The sequence below is a fragment of the Pygoscelis adeliae genome, unplaced genomic scaffold, assembly GCF_000699105.1.
Source record: "Pygoscelis adeliae isolate BGI_AS28 unplaced genomic scaffold, ASM69910v1 Scaffold116, whole genome shotgun sequence".
NCBI lineage: Eukaryota > Metazoa > Chordata > Aves > Sphenisciformes > Spheniscidae > Pygoscelis > Pygoscelis adeliae.
This window is the reverse complement of record NW_008825080.1, coordinates 2,388,915-2,401,963: the sequence shown is the minus strand read 5'-3', so window position 1 is coordinate 2,401,963 and position 13,049 is coordinate 2,388,915.

Sequence of the window (13,049 nt, the reverse complement as noted above, 5' to 3'; positions counted from 1 at the left end):
GAACCACGTTCCCACAGAGCAGTCACCATCCCCACTGCCTGGAGGAGGAGCAAGGCTAACAAAGAAAAACAGGCAAAAATGGGCTGGTAGAATTAAGATGGCATGTGGGGTCCGTGATCTGTAGCAATTGGCAAAGTCAGCCATGTGTTTGTGGGTAGGGGTGACTCAACTTTTTCTTTACTATTGGTGTGTCAGGCATGTTCTGTCTGAAGCAACTCTGTTTTTGTATAAATTTACCATACATATATCTTTTCTACATTCACTTTTTACTCCAGTTTGGCAGTCTGCATTCTTAGAACTTGCATTGAACATTCATGAAACCTTTTTTCAAGATTTTATGTGTCAGATACTTTTTTGTCTCTTGTGAATAACTGTCACTGAGATACTGTTTCAGTGGTGAATTTGAACTCTTTCTTGGCTCATTTTTAATTCCTGCTCAAAGGTTTGCAATTTGAAAGTAGTCTGACAATGAGCAGCACCTAATCAGTAAGAAGGGAGATAACCTGGTTGGGGGTTTTTTCCCTATCTCAGGGTCCTGATGAACACCAAGCAGCCCAGAGCAGAGGTGTGTCCCAGATTGCAGTGAAGCCAATATACAGGCTGCTGCAGTGAGCTGCAGAACAAGAATGTTTGGGACTACATTCAAGGAGGCACTTAGGCACCTAATTCCCAAATTATGTACTTAAAATAACTTCATCAGCCACTGCTCAATCCTGGAAGTGCCTAATTACTTAACCACCTACCCTTTCAGGTTTACTTCTTGGGGCTGTTTCAGGTGCAATTTGCACCTCCCTCAAGGTTGCTCAGGTCTGAACGTGCATCTAAAACTCACCAGCACAGATTAACTGGGCATTTCTCTGCCTGAGTTTCTTAGAGTTGTGATGGTTGTGCTAGAGGCCATCTAAAGGAAAACAAGGTCTAGATTAAAGAGCACTTAAGTGCCTGCAAAGTGAACTCCGGCACATCTTCTTTTAAGTATCTGGTCCCTGAGTGCAGTGCCCAGAAACTGGGTTCAATTTCCTATGATTGACCCTGCAGGTTTTCCTCTGGAAGGAGAATTCATGGCTCCAGAGGGATGAGTCCCAAGACAAACATGCCAAGGGTAAGACCTGAGACCTACCAGCTAAGCCTAGATCCTCTCCCTAGGAAATTCAAAATACGAGGTGCATTTGAACTCACACTCAGCTGAAAATGCTGGTTATTTGTTTTGCTTTAAACTGTCTTTGAATTGAAGGTAGAAATAACCTGGAAAAAAGTGAGTAGATGGCAAGACTTCTTTCTTCTCAGGAAGGAACCCGATCAACAGAGAGAACGTGAACAATGACATGTCAGGGTGTGCAAGCTGTGCAGACCCGGGGGAGCCCATCCTGCTTCATGGATCCCAGGTGGATTTAAAGAGGGTCTGCAGGCTGAATGGAGGCTGGTTTTACGTGCTGTTGAGGTTGAGTAGCCACTGAGCATAGAGGGGTTTGAATCACATTTTCAGGCTACCCACCTCGTCTGCCCAAGTTGTGTTTTGTTTCTAACCACAGGCACCACAGGGAGTTGCTGAGGGAAGAAATAACCCATTGTTTTTTAGGTCCCTGCTGTGAGCCACTTTTCAGTCCTGAGTAGTTCTGTGTGATGGCTGAAGTGAACCTCGTGCATCACTGGTGGGGCACCTGCGGCCGCTGCATGAGCACATGGAGATGGACAGAGCACGCCCGGCCCGCTGCGGCGTGATACAGACCTCTGCGGTGTCTGAAGCACTGCATTTCTTTGGAGATTGGTTCTTCACACGTGCTTATATTCAGCAAACAGGGAAAAAAAGACCTTTTTTTCTGCATTTGGCATTTATAATAAACAAAATCTCCTGTTGTATGAACTTTAATAGTATCAGGTTAACTCCCACTCTTTCGGTCCTGAGAGAGAAAACACTTGTATCAATTTTTTACTTCCTTCGCAATTCACCTTCTTCAAGATAAGTCTTGGGCTAAGACTTTTTAAAATCATCTTTTAGGCCCCAGAGAAAAGACCTATAAAATGAAGTCATTAGTATCAAACTTGTTATCAAGTAATTATTAGAAGTGCTAAGTACTGTATGATAGCAACAAAACACCCAATACTTCACATATGAAATATGGTGATCTTGAATTGTGCTAGCACAGACAGTAAGTACTTCTGAAACCAGTGACCAAAGTTTCAAGTGTTTACAACAGAGAATTTCCTCTAGAGAGAAGGTTTCCAGTCTACCCAAGGGTTAGTTTATATATTTGAATTGTTCTTACCAAAGCCACAAATTCAGATGCACTCTTTGTCTGCTTGATCACTGAAGTTAGGAAGAACAAGTGATGGGCACACAGCAGAACATAAGGAGTTTTCCTTCTGCTGCCACCACTCATTGGGGTGGAAATGAAATTTATAGACTGAACAAATCTATAGGACATTAGATGGTTTATTGGCCAACAGGTCATAACTATTAGGAAATGAGACTGGATTAAAACACAGACTGCAACAACAGTCTGCTTTATCACTTTCTTCTAGATGTGTATTTTTTAAGATAGTAGGGGGTTAATTATCAGCACATTTTGAATTGGACTCTATGCCTGTGTCAGTGCTTGCTGATCTGGGTGTCACTGAGCAACTTGCTAAGCCTGCTTTGTGAAAAAGGTTTGCTGTCCTCTCAGCAGCAGGTAACATCTCTTTTAAGGTTGGAAGAAAACAAAAGACAGGGACACACTTGCTCAGCTCTTGAGCACGTTTATTTAGCAACATATGTTAGAAATGGCATCCTTTACTAAAATGAAAATATTCAATTCATGTTGACAGCAGGATCTGCCAGCTACGGTTTGTTGGATATTTATTACCCACACTGCCAGCAGGCAGCAGATGCCTACGTTTCTATTACTGACAACTCCCTGAAAACAAAGACAAAGAGGCTTAAATGGGACGATAATGTGCTGAAGCATCTCTTCACTCAGGTGGTAATTTCTTGCCTTAACTAGAATTCTAAACATCAGGCAACATGTCAGTATACCTATACCCCCAGTTCAGTGCTGAATTTTTAAGTAATTTTATTATTCTTTTCTGCTAATTGGTTTGCGACTGGCAGACTTTGAAGTAGCATATTTTTTCTCTTACCATACAAGCTGGAAAAGTGCCCAAAGCATATTAGCTCATCAGCCAGCCATTTGTACCTGCTGTTCACTGTCTGCTACTGCTAAATATATGCTAATGATGCTACCTGAATCCTGGGAGGGCCGGGATGAATTTGTAAATTGTGCTCGTGCCAGGAAAATGAATCCTACTTACAAAGATGACAAAGAAAGCAGCTGCTTTTAGATGAGATGAATCACCACATTACATATTACTCTGGGGTAATAAATTATATTTTCTCCCTTGAATTAATTTTTTGGAAGCATGTGGTTATATGGCAACTATAACGTGAGAAACCTTTCAAAGCCCTCTGAGATGGAATGAAGAGACAGTATCACATTTATTATTTTTCAATAGACTTATGTTTAAATACATACAATTCTGTTATACTGTGGGTTTTTTAGAGGTCTTTTCACATATTGTATCCTAATTAGAAAACTGCAGCCTTTAAATATTTTATAAAGGTTTTTTCCTTTCCTTTTGGTTATTAAATACAAGGGTCTTTTCAGCAATAGTGAGCAATATTCAGCATGTTTGAAATGCTTATGTATAAAATATATCCAAAACAAAAGAATAATATGTGAGCAAATCAAGCCAATTTGAAATTCCACTGTGGTGTAAAATAATGCAGCCTCTGTTAAATATGTTTGGTATGAAAGAACAATTTGAGCTAATTGTAAGTACAGCTGGAGTTTGAAGTTGTTTTAACATTTTTGAAAGATGATTAAGACATAGAAACAACTGGCTGAAAACTTAGGTACTGCATTTGACAAAGATGCAGATACGAGTTGGACTGAGGAGTAGAGGTGGGGATTATTTTGGAAAGCACTGCAGTTCCCCTTTCTTTGGTATTTCTGTGGTGCCAGGGCAGGCAATGCCCTTCCAAAGTGCTTTTTCCCACACTACCCTATCCCCCCAAACTAAAACAGGAACAGAATAGGTGAAGAGAATTGGTCAGAGACACAGAGCAGGTATTTTGGCCATCCCCCCGTGAAGTCGGCAATGGGCATCCCAGGGCATGGATGCTGCTCTCCCTTTGCCTGGCCGCCAGGATCAGCAGCTCCCAGTGCCTGGCAGCGCCACAGGCTGGGCTGGGAGGCAGAGCCTGGGCTGGGGGTACTCCTGGGGGGGTCTGCAAATGAACCATGCTGTCGTCCAGGCCCAGAGCTGGTGAATCGCCAGGAGCTGGGCTGGCACCAGGGACAGGGATTCCATCTCATGGGAGGGCCAGCAAACACAGCTCTAGTTTGCAAACCCTGTTCCCATGAAGTGTCCAAAACATGCTGGGCCAGGCAAACTGATCAGACGATCTTGTAAAATCCTTTTCTCCAAAGTCTTAATACTTTCTGAATAAGTCATAGAATTGTCTGTCATATGATAAACCACTGGAATTAAAAACGTTTTTGTTTGTCCTTGCTAGGGATGAAACAACACGAACAGACCTTAAAATGTTTATATTTAGCCACAAAAAAATACTTATCCAAAAGCAATGGCCTAAAATATGTGCAGGAGGAGTGACTGAGAAATGCAAAGAACACCTAAAGGAGTAAACTTAGGACACCAGGTTCTGAAGGGGGTATTGCAGCCCCTCAAACATCCTGGACCACGAGAGCACCACGTCGGCCTGCAGTCATCTTAGCCCACAGTCATTCTGGCCATAGGAGCTGTGCTTAACCTCTTAGACACAGCACTGATATTCACTGCACGGGTTTTAGTAAAACCCAGCAGCTTAAAAAGAAAAACTGAGCTTTCCCAGTCCCTGCACACACATCACCACTGGAAGATGATACTCTGTGAAATGTTTCAAGTGCTGGGTGAATGTATTGCTATTAGAGAGTGATTATGGAAACGCAAGTATCTCCAGAGACAACAACATTTTGCTGTGTAACCCTGTAGCCCTGCAATGTAGTATTGTCTTCTAGCAAGAGGCCATGAGCTCTGCAGTGAATTTGCAAGGCCTCAGGACTAAGGCTTGTCAGGCGTGCTCTGTTTGAACATCTCCTGACCTGCCTGTAGCTCTGTTTTGCTTTGTTTAGCCGTGACAGGGATTTCTCCATCTGGCTAATTCATTCTACTTTTGTTTATCCTTGCATGGTACAATCATCATTTTATATAGCTGGCAGTAGCAAGCAGCGATGCTGTGTTGAATGAGATGCTTAAGACTCTGACGCAATGATGTAGGGCAGAGAAATAGAGGCCTGGTACGACAGCAGAGGATTTGAGAAGCGGAGGCACAGGGTGTGTTGCAGAGGTGTACAGGGATGGAGTGATAAGAGATGGGGCACAGGCTTGGCACTGGAGACAACTCATCAGGGGTCAGTCTTAGAAATATGGACCCAGAGCTGGACAAAACTGATTTTAGGAATAACAAAGAGAAGAAAGAAATTATATCTAGCATACATAAATGGTACCATGTATAGTAAATACATTTGTAACATGGAGCTGTAGACCAGTGGAGAAAAAGAAAGGTGTAAAACTGTGTTGGCAAACATAAAAAAAAGATCCCAAGTGCATCTCAGGGAAGGAAGAAGATTCCAGCACCACGAACATCACATTCCTCACAGTGAGGGACTCCAGGGGGTGATGGTTGACGCTGTTGTCCTCTCCAGCAGTCCAAAGCTCCTGAAGGTCCAGAGGAGCAATGGAAGGGTGCTCCTCCAAGGAAAGGGATAGAAACTATTAAATACATGCATTACAATTTTATTATTCCTATTATTGAGACTTTTTCTGTACCAAAATGCTCTAACTGCATTATTAGTCTCCCTTTTCCTGCAATAATAACATCTAGACTAATAATGATTCTTGAATTAGACTGTTAAGATTTACATTATAGTAACAATAAATTCTTGGCTTTATTTATATGCATGCTTCCTCTTTGCCCACAAAGAAGGTTTTGAGCATAATGGTGTGTTATTTCCCACACAGAAGGAAAGGAAATGTTTATTGGCATCTCGGGAGTGCCTAAGCCAAGGCAGACAAGCTCTCCAAGCTCATTGCCCCAGTACCGACACTGACTGCATGGCTACCCTGGAGCTAGCACCCTTTAAAAGTGATTTGCCAGGTCACACTTTTCTTTCGTAAATTCATTTGCAGACACTGCTTCCTGAAGAAACAAGATGTTTCCAGTCATGAGCCACCCTGGAAAGCCATGGCTATTGCTCAGTTTGGGGGCTGTGGGGTGAGACCCTGCCTCTTGCCGAGTCCTGTCGGTCCCACTCCTGGCCCAAGTCTGTGTCTCTGATCTCTCTGGGTCATCCCCACCACTGGTCACCAACACTGGCCCATACCAGAATAAGAGTTGCAGGGGAAAAAAAGACATTTAACTTCAGTCATGTGGGCTGGGAAGTGAGAGGTAAGCAGGCATGATAATAACCATGTCAATCCCTGTCTATGGGAATGGGAGGACAGGGATTTAAAAGCAACCTGACCTTGACCTCAGAAGACAACGTGTTTTGTCTCTTCCCTCCCTCCCAGTTCTGCCTCAAGAGCTGTTATCCACACCAGTATCTCAAGGTGAAAGTATGACTTTCTTACCAGTAAAGATACGATGCTGAAGTCGTGTCAGGGTCACTGAAAGGAAATTTTGGCTGTGTGTGAACGACTCGCTCTTCCATTTGGGAAATGATGTGTTTATATACTAAACTGAGTTCAACTGTGAAAAATACTACTGGGCAGCCATAAACATCAGAGGGCCAAAGCCCTGCTTGAAATGTCAGGGAACAGGGGAAAAATCCTTACAGCTTTTGCAGAAGGAGATGGATGTGGGAAGAGAGGTTTTCATTACAGATACCATCTGATGGTAGTTTTACCAGGAAATAACTGTATATTTATATTTTTGAAGGCAGGTTTCCAGTCTAATAATACTACTACTGCTGACCGCTGAGAGTTGCTGTGCCTGTGAGAGTGCCACACGCTGAGCGACTTGCCATAAAGAAAGAGCTGTGCTACCATGCAAAGCGAGGGCTTTGCTCAAATGGATCAGATCGGCTTGCTGGAGGTACGTGGATATGAGCATGCACACATGTAGTGGGTGCAGAACAAGCTTGCAGTGAAATGAGCCCTTATTTTTTATTGCCTTTTCTGTTGTCTGAAATAATAGGACCATGATTGCAAGTTATGAATACCTGCATAGTTACATACACACCCCTACATCTACATCCATTCTCTGTACTTTGAAAATAGCTGCTCATGCAAAATAAACTCTTGTGCATAATAATCGTCACCAGCAGATGTGCCCCATTCTGACTACTACCTGCTCCCAATAAAATAGCCTACTGCCTACCCACTGCACAAGTCAAGTTTTTCTTTTTGTTTTCCTCCAAATATGAACATAGTTTAAATTTTGTACTGATTTGCAGTTTCCTAGATTCAGAAGTTAATTACACCAACCTATACACCTGCCATATGTTCTATACAAAGTGCTTTGATAAAGTACTGGAATTAACTGTAATAGTAGTTTCAGACTCTGCATTGAGTGTAGTGGGTTTGGATGTATTTCTCAAAAAAATCCACTTGCATTAGGATTTGATGCAAAGGACTAGAATACATGCCAACTAGCCTGAAATGTGTAATTTGCATTTAAAGTAACTTCAGAAAGGTTTACTCTCCAGGACAAAGGAGAATTCAAGTCTACCCTGCTGAATTAGCAGTAATTAGATTAAAAAATGCAATATTAAATGTAGTAGTATCCTTGTTTGGGATTTAAATGAGTAGGTTAAGAACAAAATAAGAGCTATTTCCCAGCATTATTCCTAATATAAAAAATCTTTTATGTTATGGCTGATATGAATCTATTTTTTATTCCTTACCCAAACAGCCCTTCACATCTGCCTTTATTTAGGTCCTGCTAGTGATTTCCTACTGTAGACAGGTGCATAAAGTTATCATTGAGTTGAAATTTATGTTTTAACTAAGAGATACATAACTGAGATAAAAATGCTATCCTCTGTCCTTCTTGCAATTCTAATTCAAGGTGTGAATGGCTTCCATATATTTCCATTAGATTTGAAAGACTCCATCCCACACCGTAAGTTTTAAAGCCCTGGTGCAGTTATTGTCATGATGGTCTAAGACTATAAGAGAAGCAGTATTCAAAAAATTTAGCAACTAACACTTGAAGAAAAGAAGCTGAACAATTCATAAGGTTTGGGATATGCAAAATCTTTCCTAGCTACCTCTTCAGGACATAATGGGGGAGTTGCATATCCAAAAGTGCACATGTTTTTCTCCAGTTGCATTATTTACTCTGATAAAAGATTTCACCTCTTCCTTGTATTTCAAAGGTGGTTGCACACCTGATGAATTTTTCAAAGACGATTACTTAAATGGTATCCATCAGTAAGAAAATTCTGTGTTCCTATTAGGTGAAAAAATAAGTATTTGAATCTCAGCTAAAACAGAACAGAATTTGTTCTGAACCAAAGACGGGCCAGGGAGTTGACACCACATAGTAACACCAAGTAAATCTTATGTGGAATAGGATGCTGGATTGAGATGTTGATATGCCAATCCATAAAGCCACAACTGTGATGTACAGGGGTATGAAGAATGGTGTGATGAAAACAGATTACGCCTTACCATTCCACTTCATTGCACTGCTGAGTTAGCCTGACTTTCAATTCATAAAAGTCTGTACTAGCTGGATATCTAAGTGGATATCAAGGAGATGAGGCTTCAATAGTGACTTATTGCACATATGCATGAGCAGAGTTTCTTTACAAACAGCAGCTTTCCAGGGCCAAATACACAGCTGAAGTGTATTTTCTTGGGTTGGAAGCAGTCCAAAAAAATTGGGATGCTCCTTCAACAGTGCAGAAATCTTAGGCTCTGCTCAGTGAGCCTGATTTTGCTCTGCCTGTGGGTTGCTGTAAGAAGGGAGCAAGTCTGCCCCTGGTATGGGAATCGAGTTTGGGGTCAGACTCACAGGAGCCAACTCCAGCTCCAGCAGAGTAGCTGTGGATGAAGCACAGCATTATAACTGATGGAAAAATACAAATGATAATTTGTAATTTGTAATGAATCATTCCACCTGCTTCGCATTGCACAGACCCCATTCCTCACATCATTGTTAAAATTATTAATAGGCATCTTAATAGACAAAGTGGAGGTTGGCTTTTGGAGCAAGAGAGGCTGCGCTGCCTTGCTCTCCACCTCCTCGCCAAAGCCAGTGTAAGAAAGCTTCCAGATATGTTTAATTACTAATTTGCTAAGTGAAATGTTTTATTATTGATACTTTCATCAAGAATGTACACTTCCAATATTTGTTCCTCTTAAAATAACTGTTTCTTTGAAACATCTGTGGTTGCTATAAGTAGAACAAATGCACCAAGACAACCAGATATAGCAGACTAAGGCAGAGCCTAAGGCATGTGATGCTTTTAGTGTAAACTGTGCTGACAACTAAAATGCATTCTTTTTCATGACTAAATAAAAAAGAAAAATGTGACGTCTTCTCTAGTATTGCAATTAACATACTGGGAACATTTTAGTGGAGTTTTAATCTTGCAGGGACTAGCAAATATTCTGTACAAGCTGAGCAGTTTCCTGCATTAAGAGACTGGCTGCTGTCCAAACTGAGCCTCCTTTATGAAAATAGACACAGTTTTAAAGAGATTATTCAGCAAATTCTTCATTTTTAACAATGAAATAAACAGTATAGTCAAGAAACACCCTCCCAAATCCTTGCAGTGTTTGTGTAACAATAGCAGACAAGGGTGTATGAGGGAATATTATATTCACAGACACTGGTAATAGCTAAGGTGGGTTCCTGAAAAAATGTACAGTTATTTCAGGGAATTTTATATTTTGTGTGCTGGATACTAACAGTGCTCTAACTTTTAGCCCCAAATAAAGGGAAAAGCCTAAAGAGTTTTGTTGTTTATGGAACATAGATTTGACTTTATATCCTGGACAGAGAATCTATGCACGATTTGGAAAGGGACTGCAGGGGCGGAGGAGGAAAGTGAGGAAAGAAACAGGATAAAAAAAGATTCAGAGGCAGACATTATTCAAAACCACATTCAAGGACACAGCCATAGTACATGGCTAGATATGAACTGGCTGATAAATAAGTTCATTGCTCCATAGTCCCTGTTAAGAAATCGCATTTTATTCCTGCCAGAAGTTAGTTACTTCCCACAGAGATATTTTTCTTTAAAGTTTTTCCTCACTTTATAATCACTGAAATAAGAAGAGATTAAAATAAAGAAGTAGGAACCTTCCCTTGTTGAGGTGGCTTGCAGTATCTCTGAAACCAAAAAAAGTTAAATGCTCAGAAACCTTAGAAGAACTGAGAATCTGAACCTGAATTTTTCAGATGGAAGTTCCCTAACCAAAACCCAAATCTGAATGCTTCCTGAACTCTGCACACTTGAAAACCTACTTTGAATCTTTAATAACGTGTTTGAGGATCACTTCAGGTTAGATGTACAGAAATATCATAGTGCTCAACTGTGTTGTGCATTAAACAAGATGCTAAAGGGAATGATTTTCTATAAAGACAGGTAAATTTCTGTATGTCTTACATTAGGCAATTTTTCGTTTTCTCCCTCATTAGCAAAGCCCGATTTCACTTTACAGAGCAAATTAATGCCTGTCCAACACATAGTTGTATCATTTTAGGTAACGCCTGCTCTTAAATTTGAAAGACAAAAATTACAAAAGTGCCCTAATATTTACAGCTAAATGGAAACACATTCATTATGGATTTTAAAACCTGATATTTGCTCTGTAAAGTTGTAGTGCCAGTGCTGAAGTTATTACTGGAAAACTAGATACTTTAGCATGTATTTGTGAGAGACATTACTAAATCAAAACAGCTCCGGCCAAACTTGGACTCTGCATTAAAAGGCATTTTGGTGTGCTCAAGTTGGCATAAGAAGAAATTCTTTTGGCCGCTTGCAGTGTTAGCTGGGGGAAATGAAAACTGCATGCTAAATACAAAAATCTCTGCCCTTGCAGGCAGAGATGCTCTCTTAACTCTTCTTGCCCTGCTTCTTTCCCCGTGTAAAGCAGCCAGAAGTCAGAGGGAGCACAAGATGCTCCCCCATCATGTGACAGCGATCTTTCCATGAAGAGAATGAGCCAATAACTTCATTATGAGCTGAAATGTGTTGCATCATGGGGTAAGGTGCGTTACCATGCAGGTGGAAGGGCACTGGCGGCGGCTGCGGGGAGCCAGGACTTGCAGCAGGGAAGGAAAGCGGCCATTCCTCTGGGCTGGACCATGGGCAGAAAAGAAGTAGGTCAGTCTGACCCACCAGTGACGATCGGGTTTCAAATCAGGCAGGTTGGAGTCGAGCAGATTTGAAGGTCAGAATGGAGTTTGCCCGGCTTACGGGAACCGCTGGTCAAAATGGTGCCAGACAAGCAATTTTTCCCTGCTGACAGCAGCATTCCACTCCCTGAGGGGAGCGGCAGCTGGAAAGGGGATGCTGGACAGGGCAGCCAGGGCTCAGAGGCAGCACAGTCCTGCAGAGATGGCTGGCAGGTGCCTTTGGCACATGTGCTCGCACAACCCGGCTGCCAGGTGTCAAAGTGTTTCTGAGCTGTTTACGGAGTTGGTCCAAGCTGTTTGAAGAGAAGCAGGGTGAGGCTGCACCGCCTGCACAAACAAAAACTAGCACAGTTGCCTGTTTCTTTAGCATAGAACTAATAAATACAAAGAATAAATAATTTCTTTCCTTAGGAACAGTTTATTAGTTTTAACAATTGATAAGGGAAATGGAACTGCAGTATAAGACGGGCCACAGTTTTCTAGCTCCAAAACACTCACGCTCCAGCAAGCCACAAAAGCCTGATACACAGGATGGATTTTTATCCCAGATTATGTCCCAGAGAAATAAACGCTAAAGATTTTTTAAAATTTTCCATCAAAGATAAAATATACTTTTATTACCTCTAAGTGCAACTGAAGTGAAATAAATTAACGTGCAGTAGATACAGGTCCTTTGATTTGGATCCATCAGGGAGGTAGTGCCATAGGGAAGAGTTAGTATCTATACTCTATTGATTTGGTTATAATTTAATCATAACTCCAAATGACAGGTATCTGAATATATTTCCTTGCATCTTATTTACATTTTGGAATGTGAAGGATGAAACTGAGTATCTGGAAAATTATATTGCATATAGCTTGAGAGATAGGTACAGTTAGACTTCCAAGTGTAGATGAGAGCAATTTCAAGCTTAAGGTTGAATAAATGAACAGAAAAAAGCAAACGCCAAGCCAACCAATTGCACATTAAATTCAAACAGAGCCTTTTATGGGAGCACAAGAGTAGGGGGTCACCTCTAATGTGGACCTGGACAGGGAGATGAGTAGAAATAGGCTTTAACATCTGCAAGACAATTTGGCTGACTTAGGAGCCAGAGCAATCCTGTTTGGGCTTATACTACAGAGGCAATCATGTTGCCCCTTACATGTAAGTACTTCTTTCACGTCAATTAACAAATGCCTCACAACTTGAACTGTGCCTGGTTAATATGTGTAGAGAAAGCAGATTTATACAGTAAGATGCTGCAAAATGAGCATGTGTGCTTCGGGCCTTAATCTCTCCACTACTTTTCATTATTTCCTTTTGGCTATGTACCTCCTGCAGTATCCACTGTGAGCAAGCTCCTCTGCTCGGAGCAGTGCTCCCTCAGCACCAGAGAAGGAGAAGGAAGCAAACAACAGAATTTAGCTTCTGTCTTTTCCTTGCTGTGTCCCCATGACCAAGTCAAGCAACCTCAACCTTTAAGGATGTAATTTGTTATTCTCTATCCAGAACACCTCATTTGGCAGAAGCAGAGTGAATAGTTGCAGGCAGGGTTACTGAGCTGAGTCAGCTCTCTGACAGGTCAGAGGAACCCCCTTGCTGGCCTGAGGGTGGCACACAGGTAGAAACACCTCTTAGAAACACCTCTTCTTAGCA